This window comes from Equus asinus, chromosome 9 (assembly GCF_041296235.1).
Source record: "Equus asinus isolate D_3611 breed Donkey chromosome 9, EquAss-T2T_v2, whole genome shotgun sequence".
NCBI classification, from domain to species: Eukaryota; Metazoa; Chordata; class Mammalia; order Perissodactyla; family Equidae; genus Equus; species Equus asinus.
Window position 1 is genome coordinate 31,341,583 of NC_091798.1, and position 21,363 is coordinate 31,362,945.

Here is a 21,363-nt window from a genome sequence, read left to right on the forward strand (position 1 = left end):
TTAGGGTCTGCAGTACACACCCCCTTTCCCTCCAGTTCTTCCTTTTTCTCTCTTCTACCTCCTTACTACCCTCCCTACTTTTTATCCAATCAACCTCCCTTCTTGTTAAAACTCCCTTCTAAGTGGCCTTGTCACTGAATCCTCACTGTGGGCTGCAGAGCACGGGTGTCATTGTTCAGCTTCACAAAAGCCCACAGGTACTTGGGTCTTACTTTCCACTCATTGGATTTAGGAAATGGGGCAAAAGGCAATGACTTTCCTCGTGAGTGTTTGGGAGATGCCATCTGGAGCTCAGACCATCTGTGCGGTCCATCTCTGGAAGATGGAACTGTGGTGGGTCAGGAGCCGTGAGCAGGGTGTGAACTTGCTCTCTGACCTTGGGGTAGAGCAGCAGGGTCTCGGACCTTTGTGTGAGCCTTCCTCTGCGTTGGCCTCACGACATTTTAATAAAAGTGAGCATCTGATGCACCTACTGAGATGTGAGTGTCTGATTTGACTGATGAGAAACGTTTCCTGGCTTATTATCTGCCTGAAGCATTCACCGCCCTGGCAGCAGCAGAGTAAACAACACAATAACAATAACAACAAACCACAAAAAAACAAACAAATAAAAGGCCAATGACATCTCCCTGGGAAAGCCCCGCACGACTTTGGGAAGACTCATTCTACGTAACAGAATTCCAGAATAGCAGAGTCATGAAGAACTTAGAGACACCATTGTGCAGAGGGCAAAACTGAGGTCAAGGTGAAGAGGTGGCTGCCCGAGGCCACATGACGGAGGCTGAGCCTGAGCTGGGATCAGCATCGGGAACGCCTGGTCCTGCAGCTGGTGCCCTTGCAATTTCCCCGGTCTGTCTCAGTAAAGGATATGGTGAGTATATTGTACTTACTAAATAAAGTTTATGCTCTCTGACCCTGTCTTACAAGCTTGGGAGCCCAATGTTTTATAAGAAACATAAATTAATTCGTTTATTCTATGAACCCCTTAATTGATGCCACAGGAGGCCTCACTCCGACAGTAGTGAAAGAGTGCTGTAAATACCTGCAAAGCGGGCCAAAGATGGGGGCATCACCATTATTGCGTTCCTCCGGGCTGTGTTTTCAAGGTAGTCAGGGACCATCTTCAGAGTTTTCATAGAATGTGAGGACGGTAGAGCCAGGGGCAATTGGAGAACACCCCCATTTCAAAGGTGAGGAAACTGAGGCCCAGAGAGGGACAGGGCCACTCTCAGGGTCACATCATGGGTTAGTTATTTGCAGAGGCAGGTGTAGACCTCGGCCTGCGTTTCCCAGAGGGAAGCACTTCCATCTGCCATGTCACGCGGCCTGTTTAAAGTTCTAGATCTGGAGGCAGGTAGGTTATTCTAAACTTGTTTTGGCCACTATGGGACTCAGCATAGAAGAAATGGAATCTCAAAGGGGTCAGGAAATACTGCGCTTGGAGTTGGTGGCTATCCATTTAAGACATTTGGCGTCTCCTTAGGAAGGACAGGATCCACAGGCCCAGAGAACTGAAGTCTTATTTATTTGGGACTTGGCTCCAGGTGTGGATCCCCAGTCCTCATCCTGAGGATCCTTTCATGCAGGACCCCTGTCGGTGAAGAGTGAAGTTTGCATTTTCTCAGAATGTTCCTGCAAGTTACCAGCAATTCTCACAACTGGCTGCAGACAGTGGACTCACAGTGAGAGGCTGGCAGCCAGCAGCTGGATCTGCAAGTGCTGCCAACACAGCCCCGTGGTACAGGGCTCTGGGTCTTTCTCATCCTCGCTGCAGGGGCCCTAGCTGGCACGAGTGCTCCGGAGTGCAGAAGGATGGACGGGAAAGCTGGAAGGGCTGTTTGAGAGCCAGCCCCATGCTCTCCCTTTACAGACAGAGAAATTGGCCCAAGAAAGGGAGGTGACTTGCTTGTCCCCAGTAATCCCAGAGTTAATCACAGATCGAGGAGTTGCCCCAGGTCTCTGGACTCCTAATTATGTGCTCAAATCAAGAGATAATGAATAAATGCCTCCTTTGTGACAGGTATTGTGCTGAGTGCTTCACCATTCACTCATATTTATTTATCATTGGTATTTATTAAGCTCCTTCTTCTGCAGGCTCTATCTTACACTGAGCAACACAAGCAATGGTCGTTACTTACACGTAGCTATGGACAGACGGGCACAGGACAGTTACAACCCGGGGTGGCACTTGTTATGATGGGGGACGTATGGGGTGCTATTGAAAACATGAGAGATATTTAATCTAAGTTGGGGGTGAGGGGAGTCACTAAAAGCTTCCCCCTAAGAAAGTGTCAAAGCTAAGACCAGAGGTTAAATAGGAATTATGTGAGCCAAGGATGGGTGGGTAAGAGCACTCTGGACGGGAAGGTCACATATGCAAAGCTTTGGAGACAAGAGCCTGCTACAGTGAGGATCTGGAGGAAATTGATGTGGCTTGGATGTAGAGTGTAAGGGGTATGGGGAGATGAGGCTGGAGAGGCAGGTAGGACCAGATCATGAACAGCCATGTGACCAGTGAGTGTGGACACTTGAAGACAAGAGCCCTGAGGAGGTGTTAGTAGGTAGCATCTCAGAGAAAGAAAAACGAGCTGCCTCATAAACTGGGAGGCTTCCCAGCCCCAAATGGACTCCAGGCATGGGTATGACCGCTCACTGAGGTTAGAAAGAGGATTTGGATATTGGATATAAAAGACCTGGATGAGGTCACTGCAGGGCAGCTCATGTCAGCCAGTAGGTGAAAGTAAGCCCTTGCACCTCTCATTTCCTTCAGTGACTCATGACTCATGTCCATGACATCCCAAGGTGTTTTGGGGCATTCATTTGAGAACCACTGCTCATGCCAACTTGAAAGCCTCATGTCCAGGGCTCCAAAGTAGTATTGGGAGAGCAGAAGGATTTGGAGCCTCTTGGGAATGTTGGTCAGTTCTTCTGTTTCTTCCCCACCCTCCCCCCAGTGTGGAGTGCCAAAGCACAGACGCTGAGGGAATGTGGTCATAGATCAGTGAGAGTCCTTTCTGTCATAGGATCCTTCAATTCTAGAATGTGCTTTTGATTTATGTTGAAGATGTCAATTCTCTGGTGAAATTCTCCAGCTTGTCCTCTAGTTTCTTGAACACATTAATCACAGATATTTGAAAGTCTGTGTCTGAGACCTCCGATGTCTGCATCACGTGCGGGTTGGTTTCTAGTGTCTTTTTTCCTCTTGGTTCTGTTTCTGGGTAAGCATGGTGTATTCAGTGCACAAAACGTTACAGATTTGCCTGTTATTCTGGCAGGCAGTTGGAGGAATTCAGTCCGGTTAGGGACTCAGCTGTGTCAAGGCAGGATTTCAGCCCTTGTGAGGCAGCCTCTGCCTCACCTCCGTCCCTAGGATACGGCCCTCTGGGGGTTCTGAGAGACTCGAGGTGTTTATGAGGACCTGTTTGCCTTGCCTGTTCCTGGATGCCCACTTTTGTTTCCCTAGCACCACGAGACTGCTAAAATTTCTGCTAAGCTTCTCAAACACCTTCTCCTTGGTTTCTTGCTCAGATCCCTTCTACACAACAAATGCCCCAAGGGGAAATGCAGAAGGGGGCTCATATTCTTCTCTCTAGGATCTTGGTTCCTCAAGCCCTGCTTGTTCTTTTACGGCTTCAAACAGATTTTTTCTTTTATTGTGTGTTTTATCCAGCTTTCTAGTTGTTCCTGTGGAAGCTGCAAGTTCTTCTATCATAGCCTGAAGCAGAGCCATGGACTGTTAAATGCCGAAGGCCAGGGGGCAACTACTCCAACTGGAAGGTTGCAATGCTTCTCAGGCAGACTTCAGAGGAGCTTAAGCACTGGGCTGTGCTGGTTGCTGGTTGCTGGTTTTGATTCCAGGGTCCCCAGAGCTTTGCAGCAACACCCTTCCTCCAGCTCCTCAAATTCAAACTTCCACAAATGTGTCCCTTCCTCAGTTTAAGAACCCTATTACCTTGCCTTGAGACTTGGGTCCCCAGCGGTGGCGTCAGGCAGGGCAGAGTGGCAGGTAGGCAGTTGTTAGTTGATTCTCGATGGAGCAGTATTGTGCCCCACATGGAGCATTTGGAGACATGTAGGGACTTATTTTTTCCTTTTGTTGCCACAATGACTGGAAGAACTACAATGGCCAGGGATGCTTGGAGCAGTCCTGCATCATGTGAATTTTTTTTGCCCAAAATAGTATCATCCCTTAAGGAAAAATGAGGCCCTTCCACTTGCACTCTGGATTCCTCCACTCCTCTCTTCTCAAGGACTATTTTTTCCAAAATTATTCCCTTTTCCTCCTGAACCTCTGCTTTTTTCTTCTCTCTTAGATCAATCCCATCAGCATGAAACAAGTTCAAATGTCCCCAGTTCAAAGCAAGGCAAGTCAGAAACAAGAGCATCCTTGGTCTTGCGCCCTCCTCTAGCTTATCACCTAATTCCTTTGCTCCCTTCCACAAAAATCTTCTTGAAAGGGTCGTCTATACTGTCTCTCTAGTTTCTCATCTCATAGTCACTTCCACCCACTGCAGTCAGGCTTCTGTCCCCGCCATTCCACTGAGCACGCCCTTGTCACATTGCTAAATCCAAATCCCTTCTCTCTTCTCATCTTCCTTGACCCCTTGGCTTATCATTTCCATCTTCTGGAAATATTTTTTCTCCTGGCTGCTATGAAGTCATGCTCTTCTGGTTTCCTTATACTTCTCTGGCCATTCCTTCTCAGGGCTCTCCTGGCTCCTTTTACATTCTCTCTTGATATTTGAATGCCTCCTTCTCTTCTCTGTCTCCTCTCTATCTAGAGGGCCCATCTAGTCCCATGGCTTTATTATGCATGTGCAAGGATTCCTATAACTAATCTCAACCTTAACCTTTCCCCTGAACCACACTTATATCCAATTGAACACTTGACTTCTCCTTATAGATGTCTAAAGGGCACCATAAATTGGACCCGCCAAAACAAACTCTTTGCTTCTATCTTCCTACCTCCAACTTGCTCTTTCCTAGTGCTCTGCATTCTCTAAGTTCTTCAAGTCAAAAGTCTGGGAGTTGTTCAGAAATAAAACCACACATCTATGGACAGCTTATCTTTGACAAAGGAACTGAGGGCATACAATGGAGAAAAGAAAGTCTTTTCAACAAATGGTGCTGGGAAAACTGGAAAGCCACATGTAAAAGAATGAAAATTGACCATTCTTTTTCACCATTCACCAAAATAAACTCAAAATGGATTAAAGACCTAAAGGTGAGACCTGAAACCATAAGGCTTCTGGAAGAAAACGTAGGCAGTACACTCTTTGACATCAGTATTAAAAGGATCTTTTCAGACACCATGCCTTCTCAGAGAAGGGAAACAATAGAAAGAATAAACAAATGGGACTTCATCAGATTAAAGAGCTTCTTCAAGGCAAATGAAAACAGGATTGAAACAAAAAAACAACCCACTAACTGGGAAAAAATATTTGCAAGTCATATATCTGACAAAGGCTTAATATCCTTAATATATAAAGAACTCTCACAACTCAACCACAAAACATCAAACAACCCAATCAAAAAATGGGCTGGAGACATGAACAGACATTTCTCCAAAGAAGATATACTGATGGCCAATAGGCACATGAAAAGATGCTCATCATCGCTGATCATCAAGGAAATGCAAATCAAAACTACACTAAGATATCACCTTACACCCGTTAGAATGACAAAAATATCTAAAACTAATAGCAACAAATGTTGGAGAGGTTGCGGAGAAAAAGGAACCCTCATACACTGCTGGTGGGAATGCAAACTGGTGCAGCCACTATGGAAAACAGTATGGAGATTCCTCAAAAAACTAAAAATAGAACTACCATACCATCCAGCCATCCCACTACTGGGTATTTATCCAAAGAGCCTGAAGTCAGCAATCCCAAAAGTCCTGTGCACCCCAATGTTTATTGCAGCACTGTTTACAATAGCCAAGACGTGGAAGCAACCTAAGCGCCCATCAACAGACGAATGAATAAAGAAGATGTGGTACATATATACAATGGAATACTACTCAGCTGCAAAACAGAACAAAATCATTCCATTTGCAATAACATGGATGGACCTTGAGAGAATTATGTTAAGTGAAATAAGCCAGCAAGAGAAAGATAATCTGTGTATGACTCCACTCATATGAGGAATTTAAAACTATGGACCAAGAACAGTTTAGTGGATACCAGGGGAAAGGTGGGGTGGGGGGTGGGCACAAAGGGTGAAGTGGTGCACCTACAACATGACTGACAAACATTAATGTACAATTGAAATTTCACAAGATTGTAACCTATCAATAACTCAAAAAAAAAAAAAAAGTCTGGGAGTTGTTGTGGAGTCCTCTTTCCCTTATTCCTTTATATTTGATCCATAAGCAAATCCCTCCAAATTACATCTTGAAGGCACCTCATTTTCCCTAGTTCACGCTGCTGTTTCCTCTAGCTTGGATTTAGGCATTAGTTTTCCAACAAGTCCTCATTCTTCCACGCTTGCTCTGCTATAATCCATTCTTGCCACAATGGGCAGGGGCAACTTATCAAAACACAATCACTGCATGTCACCATTCCCACCTGCTGAAAATCCTTTAACGGCTTTCCTACTCAACTTAGAAAAAAATTCAAACTTCTTCCCACAGTTTAGCAAGCCCTACATATTTTAGCCTGTGTCCACCACTCTGATTTCAACTTGTACCACCCTCTCTGGCACACTCTGCTCCACTATAATAACCAAGTGTTGTTCCTCAAACAGAAAAAGTTCCTTCTCAACTTAGGGCTCTGGCACTTTGGTCCTTCAGCCTAGAATACCTCTTCCTTGTCACATGGCTGGTCATTTCTGGTCCCTCAGGTCTTAGCCTGGTGGTCACCTCTTCAGAGAGTCCTTTCCTGATCATCTAATCTGAAGTAGCCACCCAGTCACTCACTCACTATCATTCTATTTTAATTCTTTACAGATCCTTTGCCATTCTCTGGCATGCCATTCATTTGCTTAGGATCAGTATCCCCCAACTAGAATGTACACAATACTAGAGCACGATCTTGTCTGTCTTGTTTATTGCTGTATGCTTTGTGGAAGACAGTGCCAGGCATGCAGCAGGGTTTCAATAAACGTAAAAAAAAGTGGCATCTGTAAAAATGTTTGAGGAGATAGAAACTTGAATTCACTTGACTATAAATCAGACGTCATTTTCTTGATTCAGACCTTTGTTTTCCTACTTTTTAAAATGAGAGCTGATCCCAAAGCTAACCGCTCTTATGTCCTGTGTCACCATAGATTGGTTTAGCCAGTTTCTGAAATTCCTACAAATGAAAACAAACATTAGATACTCTTTCACATCTAGCTTTTTAACTAGTGTCATATCTGTGAAATTCATCCATATTGCTTCATGAAGCAATAGCGCATCTTTTTCACTGCTATATGTTACTTTTTGAATGTGTCAAAACGTATGTATCTATTCTAAAAAAAATGAGCGAGTGTGGTGATGATAGACCAGTGGTTTACAACTATGTTCTGCAGAAGCACCCCTCCCACTTTGGGGGTAGTGTGGGGGAGGGGCCAAGACAGTGCGGCTCCCCCGTCCCCTCTTCTTGTCAGTTCCCTGTCCAACCAGAGTAGTTTCTGGTTTTTGTCTATTTTATAAACTGGCTTCTAGATATCTAGGTACTGAGTCAGACTGCATTTGGAAAAAACGTTTCTGCTGTTTAAAAGAATATCTTTAAACCCAGTTTTTGAGGTCAGACTTTGGATTTTGAGCTCTGCAACCTTCAATCTGTATGATTTAGGGCAAGTGAATTAATCACTCTGTGCCTCTATTCTTCAAATGTACAGACGTGACAGCAATGATAACATTAGATTAGATTATGTGAGCTAATCCATGTAAAATGCTTGTCACAGTGCCTGACATGTGGTCAAGCTTCAATAAATGCTAGCTGCTGTCACTATGGTCATTTTCTTTGTCATTGTCATTATCGACTTCGTCATCCTTGCCGAGGGCTCCTTCTGCTTTGATGATCTATGTTTATTCCAGGCTTTGTTGCAATCACAGCCTAGGCTCAGTGGGAGACGGGGCGCTTCCTAATTCTATTCCTAGCCGCAGGATAGGGAATCCTGCTAGCTGAGTCTCCTGGCCTGCCCCACCCTGGGCACCAGAAATAAACCAACCCAAGCCTGAATGCCTGGGAAATGGCTGTTACACCCCTAGCCAAACCACATTCTCTAGAAGAAGGAAAGAAAAGAGAATACTCTCAGCTAAGCTCCTCAAGCATGTTATGAACCTGACACTCCCAAGGCAATCCAAGTCAGGTTCTGAACCCAGTGGGGTCCTCCACAGACGCCAATAGACAGGCACCAAGCTTGAATTTCATTTTTAAATCTGTCACAGGGTGACCTTGGCCAAGTCGTTGTTTCATCATCACAGGGATTCTGGATCCGCTGACCTCCTCTCTCCGTGCTAAGAATTTCCTGGGTGAAGCGGCGTGGTATCATATGCCAACGGGCAACTGGGGGATGGGAAGGCTGGCTAACAATGTGCAAGACCCAAATGTTAGGTGGGAAGGTGAGCCTTGTTTGTTGTTACGGTTGAGGAACTGGGGTCCCTTGAAACTGGGGGAGTCTCAAAGCATGAAGCCAGTACACTAGGACATGGAGGGTGATGCCTCAGGACCTGTGCTTGGGGCTGCTGGAGAAGCAGGTCGTTAGACCCACTGTCAGCTGCTCTGGTGCTTCTTTCACCACCTGCCTTGGAAGATCTTTCACCCTCCCTGCCTTCTCTCAATTGCCAGCTTCAAGTGAACAATTTGGTGAGGTCGTGCCATCAGAAGGCAAGGCATGCTGGTTTGCTGCCCTTTTCATTTGAGACTGACTTTAAACACTGATGGATTTACTGCTAATGACTTTGGGCATCTTGCCGTGATGGCGGGGGTGGCATGGTAGTGGTGGTGGATTATACTGTTTGTAAGAGCGCTTTCCTGTTGGCACTGTGAGGCATCCAACATCTCTCCTGGGAGGGCCATTACAGAGTTCGGACTGGACACTAAAACAACGTGTCACTTATCTCTAAGTAGAGACAATACTGTTGTAAAGAACTCCTAATAAACGACAAAGTGTGTGTTTGAATCCAGAGCTACCCTTTCACTCCACCCAACTTATTCAAAGAGCCCCGACACGGATTAGGACTGAATCCTGGCTCCGCCACTTGTAGCTCTGTGATCTTGGGCAAGTTTTTCACTTTAGTTTCCTCATTTATAAATCAGGGATAATATTACCTACCTCATAGAGTTGTTATCAGTATTAAATGAGATAATGGGTAAAAATGTTTAACACAGCACCTTGCACAGAGCAAGCACTCAATACATGTTAATTACTATTACTAACACTACTGGTAATTGGGAAACAGGAAGATGAGAATTGAACTCAAGCATATAACCCAGCCAGAGATTTGTCACCAAATTATAAAATACGCCTACTGCAGCTTAGCTGTCAGATGACATTGTCTTCTTTGCTCAAGTGCTGGAACATGGAGCCCATGTTCCCGAATGTGTTGTCTCCAGATCTTCTTTGATCATGCACTTTGTCAGTAAAATGATGTACAGTACTCCCCCATAATACATGTATATTTACTTATTTATAAATTGCATACATGTACCAATATACTAGCAAGTACATTAGAAAGCATATAAAATAAAAATTTCCTAAATATTGAAATAAAAATAAATATCAAGAGAAATTCTAATATTTCCTCCCTTTTTTTGAGACTTCTGTGCTGGTTTGCAGGTGGGACTGGGGATTTGAGAGAAGCCATTCTATCAGGCTGCCCTTTGCAAGGATCAAAGGAAATAGCATCCTTCATGAAGCAGTTACAGAATTTTAGTCATGCTTATTACAGTTGGTTAACTCATGTATGCACATAAACAATAATAATGATAGGAAGGTCTCCTGAAAGTTATAGTTCAATGGTAACAATAGAGCCATGCTTTGAAGGATGGGTCTAGTCATCAAAGCTTTACTGAGACGCTACCACATACCAAATACCTTTGTAAGAATTGGGGATGGAGATGGATAAGACACAATCCCCGTCACCCAGCATCTGGACTTTTCATAGGGAAGCCACACACATGGAATAGATATAGCACCACGTAGCATATACAGTGAAAGAAAGTACAAAATCAGAATGAGAGGAAGGAGTAGGGGCTCCCAGGAAAATCTGCCTAGAAGAAGTGAAGTCTGGGTATGGTTTTAAAAGATAAACGTGTATTTAACAGACAGACAGAGAAAGAAAGGTGTTTGGGCTAAAGGCACAGAGCTGTGAAACAGCCTCCACATTCAGCTCCTTTCGTCGTATCTGGGATGTTTGATGTGGGCAACGTGATTGGGCTGTGAAGGGGGCAAGGATGCCAGAGATGATACTGGACAGGTGGTCAAGTGCTAGGTCATGGGGCTTTGTGCCTCGTGATGAGGTTTGGACTGAAACCCAAGACAGGAGGATCCATTAAAGGTTATAGGCAAGGAAGTGGCATGGTCAGATTTACACGTTAGAAGGAGCCTCCTGACCGCCCTGTGGAGGGAGAGTTGTAAGGCATGAAGCTGGGAGGCTAGGGACTCCTGGGACTCCAGGGGAGAGGGGAAGGGAGCCTGAACTGACTCTACAGGACGGACAGTGGGGCTGAAGAACATGGGGAAAAATTGGAACTTGGGAGTCCAGTCTTAGATCCCTCACGGGGCTCTCAGCTCCTTCAGTCTATCAGTTCTACAGGACATGAAAAGAAGCTCCTTACTCTTGGGAGGCAGGGAAACTTGGTTAGAAAGCTCTCAAGCCCCAGGTCTGAAGACCCCAAGGCCTCAGACTCGTTCCCAGCATCAATCTCCTAAATTCGCTGAAACAATTCCAGCAGGAATCCTAGCCGATCAGTCCACCAAGGCTGCAGCCACACCACCGTACCTCCTACAGTCCCTAACTAGAGGACAAAGGGCTGACTCTGAGGGAGGGCAGCCGGCGGCTCCACTGGATTGGTCCTGCTTTGCCCTAGCCAGGGGAGACATGACATTGAGCTCCCAACACCCAGAACTGGAATTTCTTAATAAGTTAAGACTGAAGATCATTTTTTTCTAGGTTAATTTAGTCCCTCCCACTTCTGGACTTCTAAGATTTGGAGACACGAGACATGAAACCAATCATTTCACCCTCTTTCCGATCTCTAGCCTCCTTTCCAACTGTACTCCATTGCTTATAACTCCTCACACCCACACTTTTATTTTCTGAACTTTTAGTTGGAATATGGAAAATATACAGAAAAGTGCACAAATTATTAAGTGAATTTTCACAAAGTGAACACACTTGTATAACCAGCACCCAAGTTAAGAAATAGAAAGTTATTCGCATCCCAGAAGCCCGCCTCTTGTTCCTTCCAGTCTGCCCTCTCAGAGGCTAATCAGTATCCTGACTGATAGCCCCATAGGCTTATTCTGCCTGGTTTTGAGCTTTGTAGTTCATTTATTTTCATTGTTGTGTAGTATTTCATTGAGAGAATACACCATGAGTTTTCTATGGTTAAAGGGAATTTGGGTAGTTTCCAGTTTGAAGCTATTACAAATAGAGCTGCTATCAACATTCCTGTACATGTATTATGGTGCACATATGTGTGGATATCTGTCAGTTAAATGTCTGGGTCATAGGGTGTGCATACATTCAGCTTTAGTAGATACTGCCAATGAGTTTTCTGCAGTGTTTGCATAGATTTGCATTCTCACCGTCAGTGTATGAGAGTTCCAATTGCTCTATATCCTTGTCAATACTTGAAATCCTCTTTTCTTTTTTTATTTTCATTTTAGTCATTCTAGTAGTGTGTGATGGTATCACGTTTATTCTAATTTACTTTTCTTTGATGACTAATAAAGTTGGGGATGACCACACTGTTTGATTCCTCTAGGCTTTTCATCTCCCTTTCTCCCCTGTCCTATGCCCTTCAATTCACTCCAAGTTATGCTCAACTTGAACTTCTCCACTAATATTGCTCTCTCTAAAGTTGTTAGTATCCCATTTAGCTGTAACACAAAACTTGTCCTCTTCCAATTTTCCCCAGCATCACTAATGTATCCATTTGGCCTCCTTCAGGTGCAAGTGTCCATAAACCCAAATCAAAGTAGCTTATGTGAAAGAAAAAACCAATTCTTTGGTTCACGTGACTGAAGGGTGTCCTGGTATATCTCAGGTACAGCCTGATTCAATGCTCAAATAATATCATCACTGGCTCTGCTCCCCACTGTGTTGATTCTATATTCAGATGTAAAGACGGCTGCAGTAATTCCAGTTCCACATAGTCACAGGTTCAAGTTCCAAAGTAAAGAGAGAGACGCTTTCTTCAAAGTCAGACAAAAAGCCCTAAAATTGAGTCTTGTTAGCTCTGATGGCCTGCTTGGGTCATATGCCAATCCCGGAACCACTCACCTGGGAGCTCAGCTTGGGCCTGGGTAGTACATCTAACTTGGAGGAGGAGGTGGAGTGGGTCAGCCCTGCTCAAAGCCAATGGATTCGGAGTGGAGGTGGGTTGATTCCTCAAAGGGAAATTGGGGTAAAATTACCTGCACAGTGAAAAGGGGCAGGAAAGCAAATTCAGCAGCTGCCTATTACACTTGTTGACCCAGTTCCAGGGCCAGAAACCTTGGAATTATTCTTGAGGTTTCCTTCTCCCTCACGCTCCACATCCATCAGTTTTGACTGCACACTAATTCTACATCTTAAATAGCTTCCTAATTGGTCCACTTTATCACTATTGTCACCATACTAGTCCAAGCGAACATTAACTCATCCTCTGATCCTGAAATAGTTTTCTTACATCCTCTTCCTTTTCTCTAAACTCTAAAAATAACAAAAATAATAACTAACACTTGTTGAGGGCTTACCACATACACTGTGCAAAGCATTTTACTTTCATTATCTCATTCAGTTCTCAGAGCAGCTCTATGCTGTAAATAACTATGATATTTCCCATTACACAGAAAAGCAAACTTTAATTAGAAGCAAACTTCTTAATACTCAAAAGTTCTTCAATGGCTTCTCATTTCCCTGCATTCCTGATATCTATTATGATGTAATGAAGTACTCTAAACTTTGCTGTCTTGAAAACAATAGCAATAATTTATGTTGCATTAAAAATCTACGATTTTAGGCAGCCCTGATGGCCTAGTGGTTAAAATTTGGCAGGCTCCACTTCGGCAGCCCAGGTTCAGTCCCTGGACTTGGAATCACACCACTCATCTGTCAGTAGCCATGCTGTGGTGGCAGCTCACATAGAAGAGCAGCTCACATAGAAGAACTAAAAGGACCTACAATTAGAATATACAACTGTATATTCTGTTGTATATTCTGTATATGTACTGGGGTTTTAGGAAAGAAAGTGAAAAAAAAGAGAGAGGAAGATTGGCAACAGATGTTAGTTCAGGGAAAAACTTTCCCAGCAAAAAAAAAAAAATTATATTTAAAAAAAGAAGAATCTACAATTTGGGCAGGGCTCAGCAGGGAAGGCTCATTTGCTCCTTGCAGCATCAGCTGAAGTGGCTTGACTGGGGGATGGAGAACACACTTCCAAGATGGCTCACTGATATAGTTGACAAATTAGTGCTGGCTATTGTTTATAAGTTCAAATGGGGCTAAAGTTCAGGGACCTCAGTTCCTGTCCATATGGCCTCTCCGTGTGGGCTTCTCCACAGTCTGCTTGAGCTTCCTCACAACATGGTGGCTAGGTTCCAAAAGTGTCCCAAAAAACAGGAAGTAGAAGCTGCCATTTCTTAAGACCTGAGCTCAGAGTTTGGCACAGCATCACAGAGATCAGATTCGAGGTGAACGACCTAGAGCTCTTCTCAGTGGGAAGAGTATCAAACAATTTTTAAGTCAAGTTTTAAAACTGCCACAACCTAACTATAAAAGTCCATAAAATGAACTAAAGGGCTTTTCATCATTTGGTACTTGTTAACCAATCCATTATCCCATTTCATGATGATTCTCTCTATGCACATTGGCCTTCTTTCAGTTCTTTCAATGTACTATGTTCTCTTTCACCTCAGGGCTATAGCCCTTGCTATTTGCACCCACTTGGAATGCTTTCCCTGTCTTTACAGTCTCCTAGCTTCAGATCTCAGCAGAAAAGTCTTCTTCCAATACTAGTCTAGGCTAAGCTTTTGTTTTTAAGCTCTCATACAATTCCTGGCTCATAGTAGGTGCACCATATGTCTATTTTGAAACAATAGATGATTGAATAAATGAGAAAATTCACTGCCCCTTCAGTTTGAAATGCCTTTCCCATCTTCATGTCTTCTCAGGAGGCACCTTAACCCCAGCCAACTTCCATTTCTGGGTGGATGGGCTCCATCTCTTATAGTATTTCAACTCTCCTTGAAATTCCATCTCCTCCAGGAGGGCGATAATTTTCCCTGGAACCTGGGATAAACACACAGCTTTCAGGACTCACTGACTCCATTGCTTATATGAATAGAAAGTCTTGAGTGCTTGTTTTTATGGAACCTTTGTTTAATGATTGCAGTGTTCCTATCAGTATTGTCACTATTTATTTTGAAGCTCCTGGAAGGCAGGTATGAAATCTCTCTGATTCACTCTTCTCTATATTCTTAGAAAATGGGAAACAGATGGCCTGAGGACAATCAGAGTGAAGTTGAATTTTAATAGGCAGAGGGTACAGAATGAGCAAAGACTGAATGGGCTGGGTGTGCTCCCTGCTGAGCAGTGGGGAGGACTTGACTCTCATCTTGACATGGCCTAGGATCAATTTCTGGTCAGGGAAGGGGACAGACCTCCCCTGACCAGAAAACACACTGGACAGCAGGACAGAGTCCTGGTTTACCACCACTAAGGGCTGTCATTTAGCCTCCCTGGGAATTGTCTCCCTACCTGTAAAGCAAGGACACTAAGACAAAATGGTAACGAGGGGCTGCTCCATCTCCAGCAATGGTGTTTCTGACAGTGGTTAGCTGCTCCAGCTCTGGAGGTAGACAGACCAGGGTCCAAATCCAGTTTTGTCCCTTTTGATCTGTGTGACTTAGGGTAAGTTACTTCACTTCTTTGGGTCTCACTTTTGTCATCTATAATCTGGGGGTAATTATTCTTTCCTCATAAAGCTGTTGTGAGAATTCAAGTGAGAAAAGCTATACAGAGTGCTTAGGTTATGGTAAGCACCTAATTAACTAATTAAACAAACAACTATTAAGAACCACTTACAGGAAGATGAGGGACAGTGGAGTGGGTATAATCTTGACTTTGGAGTCATATAATACATGAGTTTAAATACTGGTTTTGTCATTTACTAGCTGTGTGACCTTGTGCAAGTGACTTATCCTTTCTAAACTTCAGTGTTCTTAACTCTAGAATGAGGGTGAGAGATGAGAACCTCAGCTCCTATGGTGATTGTTATTGTAATGTGGTTCTTGTGATTGTTATTGTAATGATTCAATAAAATACATATATAAAATGTTAACACAGTGCCTAGTATATAAGTGCAGTAAGTAAAAGCTGCTTTTTTGAAATTATTATTGCAAATAATTACTCTTTTTCAGGGAATAACCTGTAGATCCGTTTTGTTGGTATGCAGGGGAAACATGTGGAGGAATCTGGGAGAAGTTTAGGAAAGACAGGCTGGGGTCATATGTGATGGTTCTTGAATGCCCAGATGAGGATTTTGGATTTTATTCACTGGCAGTGACAAGCCACTGAAGATGGTCAGGCTTTTACAAAGGTAATTTCAATGTGGAATATAGAAGATATTGAACAGAAGACACACTAGAAATAGAGAGACATCATTCATTCGTTCGCTTACTCATTTATTCTGCCAATCATCTAACAATTATTGAGCCCCTATTGCCAAGGACTAGTTTGTGAGGATACAGAGAAAGATAGATAAACAATACCGAGAAAGATAGATAAACAATACCTTGACGTAATAAGTGTTAGAATAGAGAAGCAACTAACTCAGCCTCGGCTGGTCCCCTGGCCGAGTGGTTGGGTTCATGTGCCCTACTTTGGCAGCTTAGGGTTTTGCCGGTTTGGATCCTGGGTGCAGACCTAGCACCGCCCATCAAGCCATGCTGAGGCGGTGTCCCACATAGCACAATTAGAAAGACTTACAATTAGAATATACAACTATGTACTTGGGGCTTTGGGGAGAAGAAGAAGAAGAAGAAGGAGAAGAAGAAAAAGGAGATTGGCGATGATGTTAGCTGAGGTGTCAATCTTTTTTTTTTTTTTAAAGGAGACCTGAAGCATAGAGGAGGGGAAGAACATTCTAGGCAGAAGAAATATCAAGTGCAAAGGATGTAAAAGTCACAGAGAGTGGGGCGAGTGAAGGACTTGAAAGACATTCAATCTTTAAGACAAAAGGTAAGGGCCATCTGAACTAGGGTGATGACCATGGTGGTAGAGAAGAGGGGATAAGTAAGTGTCATTGTGGAGATAAAAGCTGTGGAATTTGATGACAAACTGGGCATGTGGGAGATGTAAGAGGAATCAAGGGCGACTCTAATGTGACATCCCTTCCCACGTCAGTCAACCCTCACTTTAGTTTGCCTTTTATTTCTTGAGAATGTGTGCTGGATTTTACTGTGTCAGCTTGGTTTGGTTGGGGACTTCATATGGTTCCCTTTTTGTGCTCCAAGGCCAGAGTTGTGCAAAAGAGGAACTTGATAAGATTTGGAAGGCAGTAGTGAAGCAGCAGCCATTATCACTCTCTGAAGGTCAGATGTGATAGGCACAGAGATACATGGTAGGTTTCAGCTCATCCAGTGTTTCCTCTTGACAACCAGCAGATCTAGGTGTACTGCCTTGTCTTTGGACTCCAGGAGGCAGTAGCCTCTGAGAGGTAATGGATTCCTATAAACCTCTTCATGCACTATTCCCTTGTGAGCCCACTTAACTGGCTGGATGTGCTTGACTTTTCAGATATACTGTGGCTCCTTTTCTGATTCTTCAAACACGCCTTCAAGGCTTTCATTTCCCAGCTTCTCTCTTAATTGTGTTATGTCTAATTTTTGCAATAACTCTAGTATTCCATAACACTCATGGTGAATCTACCCCCAACTGAATCCTGACTGATACAAGGCTCACAAACTTCTAAGTAGGTTGGATTTTACTTATCCTTGAGTACTTCTGGCATACCCAGGCAGCCAAGGGTGGACTGATATTGGTGTTTCTTCCACTTAAGGAGAGAGATAAATCATAATCTCATTTAATCCATAACTAAATAAAGATATTTGTTTGAAACTCTGACTATTCTCCTGTCTTTTAACTTAGTAGACTAAAACATAGGAAACGATAAGCCAGGTGACTAAGCAACAACATAAGAAAAGGGGAGAGGAGGAAGAATGTTCCAAGAAGAGGGAACAGGATGTGCAAAGATCCAGAGGTCAAAACTCCTCTCCTTGTCTACCTTAGGCTTGTTGTGGAAGTTAAATGAGAAAATCAATATGAAGGCACTCAGTTAATATTATAAAAGTATGCAGATATGGAATCAACTAAGGATGACCATTTATAAGAAAGACTTTTTGCTTTCTGCTCTTCAGCAGTCTTTGGGATTTTCAGCTCATTTCTGTGCTCCGGCTATCAGATAACTAGAATTTCAAAGAACATAATTATGTGGTTGGTACCAGCAGGGTCTAGAGCATTTGGCTCAGGGAGAACCATTGCCTGCTCTTGAGCCACCGGGAAAAAGGAACTGAGAGTACCTACAGACCAGTTTGTTCTCTTTTCATGCCAGGACTTTTCTGCAATAAAAGTGTCCTGGCAACCTCAGAGTTATTTTACTTTTCCTGCCCTCAACCCTTGCCATTTATCTTTTCTCCTCTGTCTTTGGGACGAATCAAGGAGAAACATCTCTAAGAAATCTTGACTCCCACACTTACTTGCTATGCTAATGTGGACAAGTTACTTCAACTCTCTACATCTCAGTTTCTGCCTCTGAAAAATGGGAATAATAACTGATCTCCTGGGGTTGTTGTGAAGATTAGTTATTAGTTATATGTGTCAAGTCTTTAAAACAATGTATGGCACGTGAGTGATCAGTAAATCTTAGCTGATATTATTATAATAATATTTAATATTTGTTATAATAAAAAATAATTTTTATTGCTGCTGTGGAAACAAAAAGGTCAATTGTAGCCTCCTTGGTGTTCAAATCAAATGTTGTGATGTCTTTCATAATCTTTATTTCTGGCATTTTCTTCTTAGAGAAATCAAGTGACTTAGAAGTTTGGTGGTTACCAATTAGTAGTAACATCACTTATCGGTTCTAGTGCGTGCGAAGAGAAATTGGTTAGTTCATCTATTCAAATGACGATAACTATAAAGTGGGAAAGAACCAGTGTTTGGCCTGGGCTCTCCACTAGGTACCACTCCACCTTCCTCCTTGCCTTTAGAGCCATGTAATGTGTCTCCATGTGCAATCTCTACTTCTTTCTCTCCTACTCACCTGCCAAGCAGCTACTCTACAGTCTGACTTCTGCTCCCATCTTGCAACAAAAGGCTGGCTTCCCAAAGATGACTGACAACTTCCTTGTTTCTAAATCCAGTTGACATTTCTTTGTGTGCTGACCACTTCCACCTTCCAGAATCATTCTCTCTGCAGGTTTCTAGGATACCACATTTTTCCTTTGTAGGCATTTTCCTTACTATCTTTCTGGCTGCTGCTCATTCCCCAGTCTTTTTTATTCTTTTCAGTCTTATTCTTTGGCCCAATCTTTACATGTTGGTGTTCTTCAGGTTCTATTCTAGGCCTTGTTGTCTTGCTATATACCTCTCCCAAGGGAATCTCATTCCCAAGGCTCAATCATCAGCTATGTAGACCTCTGATCCAGCTCCTTCTCCTGAGCTTCAGACTTGACCTTATCGTTAGGCATTGTTTCTAATTGCAGCTTCAGATTTGACCTTATCATTAGGCATTTCTCCATGTCACACAAGTGCTTTAAACTCAGCTTGTCCTAACTGGACTCATTATCTCCTTCCCCAAAATAACATCCCCTCTCCTGTGTTCTCTCTCTCAGGGACTGAACCCTCAATTTGCATAATACTTGAGAATCATCCTAGCATCCGATTTCTGCCTTTCTCTCACCTCTTCATACTCAATTAAACTCTACCTCTGTTAAATTTACTTCCAAAATACCTCTGGAACCAGACATCTTTTCTCTCTCCTTTGTTTCTTGTGTTCTGGTTCTTGCCACCATCATCTTTCTAGTGATTGACTGCTATAGCCTCTTAATTGGCCTCCTAGCCTTCATTCTTTTTCTTTTTTTTCATCTTATAACCGAAATTTTGTAGCCTTTGACCAACATCTACCCACTTCCCTGCCTCCCCAGCCCCTGGGAAACCACCATTCTACTCTCTGTTTTGACAAGTTCAACTTTTTTGGATACTTTCAACCACACGTCAAGCACTGATTTGTATACTCAGAATCTCTCAGTGGAAACCAAAAACCTTGATAACATCCATCTTCTAAGGTGCCATCTAATGTGACATATGTCCCAGTAAGGAGTGGTGAGAAGTATTGTGTAAATTCCCTGTTACTTCTATTTAAAAAAAAAAAAATCAACATTATAGTTTCTGATTGTCAGTGCTGATGAAACTGGCTGTAATGTTCATTCATTCTCATTGTTCTATTTCGTACCACGGTATTCATATTACATAGTTTGTCTATGCTATTATTAGCGGACATTTGTAAAGTTTTCTGACATTATAAACAATACTGTGAGAACCTTCTGGTAGAAAAAGAGGTGTGCCTGCTTGGCCATAAGGTAAGCTCATCTTTAACGTTGCTAGCTGTGTGAGGTAGAGCTAATTTACAGGTGGATTGGAAATGCTCCGTCCTTAGCTCTGAGCTGCCTGGATGTCCATGTTCGGCACAAAGGTTCAGACTCCCCTGTGGACCCTAAGGTTCGGTTTGTTTGCTGATGGTTTTCACCCAGCCTTCATTCTTGACTCAACCAAATTATTCTCCACCAAGCTGACAGAAATATATTTTGTAAAGGGAAAACTAACTCAGACGTTTTCCTGCTTAAAGTGCTTCACTGATTTCCAATAGTTTCAAGAATAAAGTTGAACTATGGCAACTTTCAAGGCCCTATACTATCAGTTCCCTGTTTACAATTCTGACTTTATTTTTGCTGCCCCTAATACCCTGGCATCCCCACATGCCATTTCTACTGATATTTCAGTTCTCAGACTGTGCCCCAGGTCCTGGTCTGGAAAGCCCTTCTCAAATAACTACAGTTCATTCTTCAGGTCTCAGGTAGAGGTTGCTTCTTCAGAAAGTTTTTCCTTATACCCAGGCCTGGGCTAGACCCTCTCCCTGGTGGGGCCCTGGGTGGCTCCTCTCATAGCTCTGTCCCCTTCATTGTGACTTATTTCGAGCTTGGGCTTTGGAGTCTGAGTTCCAGCTCCACCACCTACTAGCCGCTGTTTAATTGCAATGAGCCTCCATTTCCTTATTTTAAAAATGGGCCTGATAACAGAATCTATCTCACTGATTTGCATGTTTCTTTATTGAAATAGGGATTAAATGGCATGTAATCATTATTTGTATAATTAATTGTTTAAAATCTGTATTTCTTCTTTGAATTTAAGCTGCAGAAAGGCAGGGACGATGTCCACCACTGAATGCCCAGTATTTGCTATAGTCCAGGCAACAGCTCAATTAAATGACACTGAATAAATTACCAAAAGTCATTTGATATTTTGATTATTTCAAAAAATTTTAACATTATCTAGTGAGTATTTCTCATGCCATTAAGTATTTCTCTATTAATTGTTTTTTATTGGTTGCTTTATAGTCTGTTGCCTGAGTGTCCCAGAAATGATTTAACTATTCATTTATTGTTGAATGTTTAGGGTATTTCAATTCTTCATTATTTTAAATGATATTGTGACAAAAATTCTTGTGGATAATTTTATGTCTATATCTTAGATTATTTCCTTAAGGTCCTTTTCTAGAAGAGGAATCTTTTGTTACTTCTTCTTTTGAAGAACTCTCTATTCTATTTCCTTTGCATTGCCTGCAAAATGTTCACACTTACTGTTTTGTGACTTTTTCTTTCTCTCTGATGACACTGAGATAAATAACACCCAAAGCCCAGGGCTCAGCCTTACGCAGTCCTCCTGCTCCCCACGCTGGGAACCGATGTTCTTGCTCCTACACTGGGAGCTACTCACATTTAAACCTCTTTCTTATTCAGTGCATCAGGCTACAGAGGGGGAAGAAAAACAGATTATTATTTTGTATTCTCCTTTCTCTTCCTCCCCTGATCGTGCTCCTTCTCCTCCTTCTTCTCTGTCTTCCTCTTCTTCTTTTTCTTCTCACACTCACCTTTTTAAGGAAGGAAAGA

The 21,363-nt window shown here is 42.8% G+C and overlaps 1 protein-coding gene across 4 annotated transcripts in view; it reads right to left on the minus strand.

The window, feature by feature from the left end:
* Positions 1 to 21,363, minus strand: part of ADRB2 (adrenoceptor beta 2) — a 110,211-nt gene that overhangs the window by 42,067 nt on the left and 46,781 nt on the right. Inside the window, exon 3 of one of the 4 annotated variants that reach the window (XR_011505773.1) lies at positions 13,356 to 21,344. The exons of the other annotated variants lie outside the window; for them this stretch is intronic. The gene's annotated coding sequence lies outside the window, so the exon portion shown is untranslated. Of the gene's footprint in view, positions 1 to 13,355; positions 21,345 to 21,363 lie in introns of those variants that run through there. 4 annotated transcript variants of the gene reach the window in all.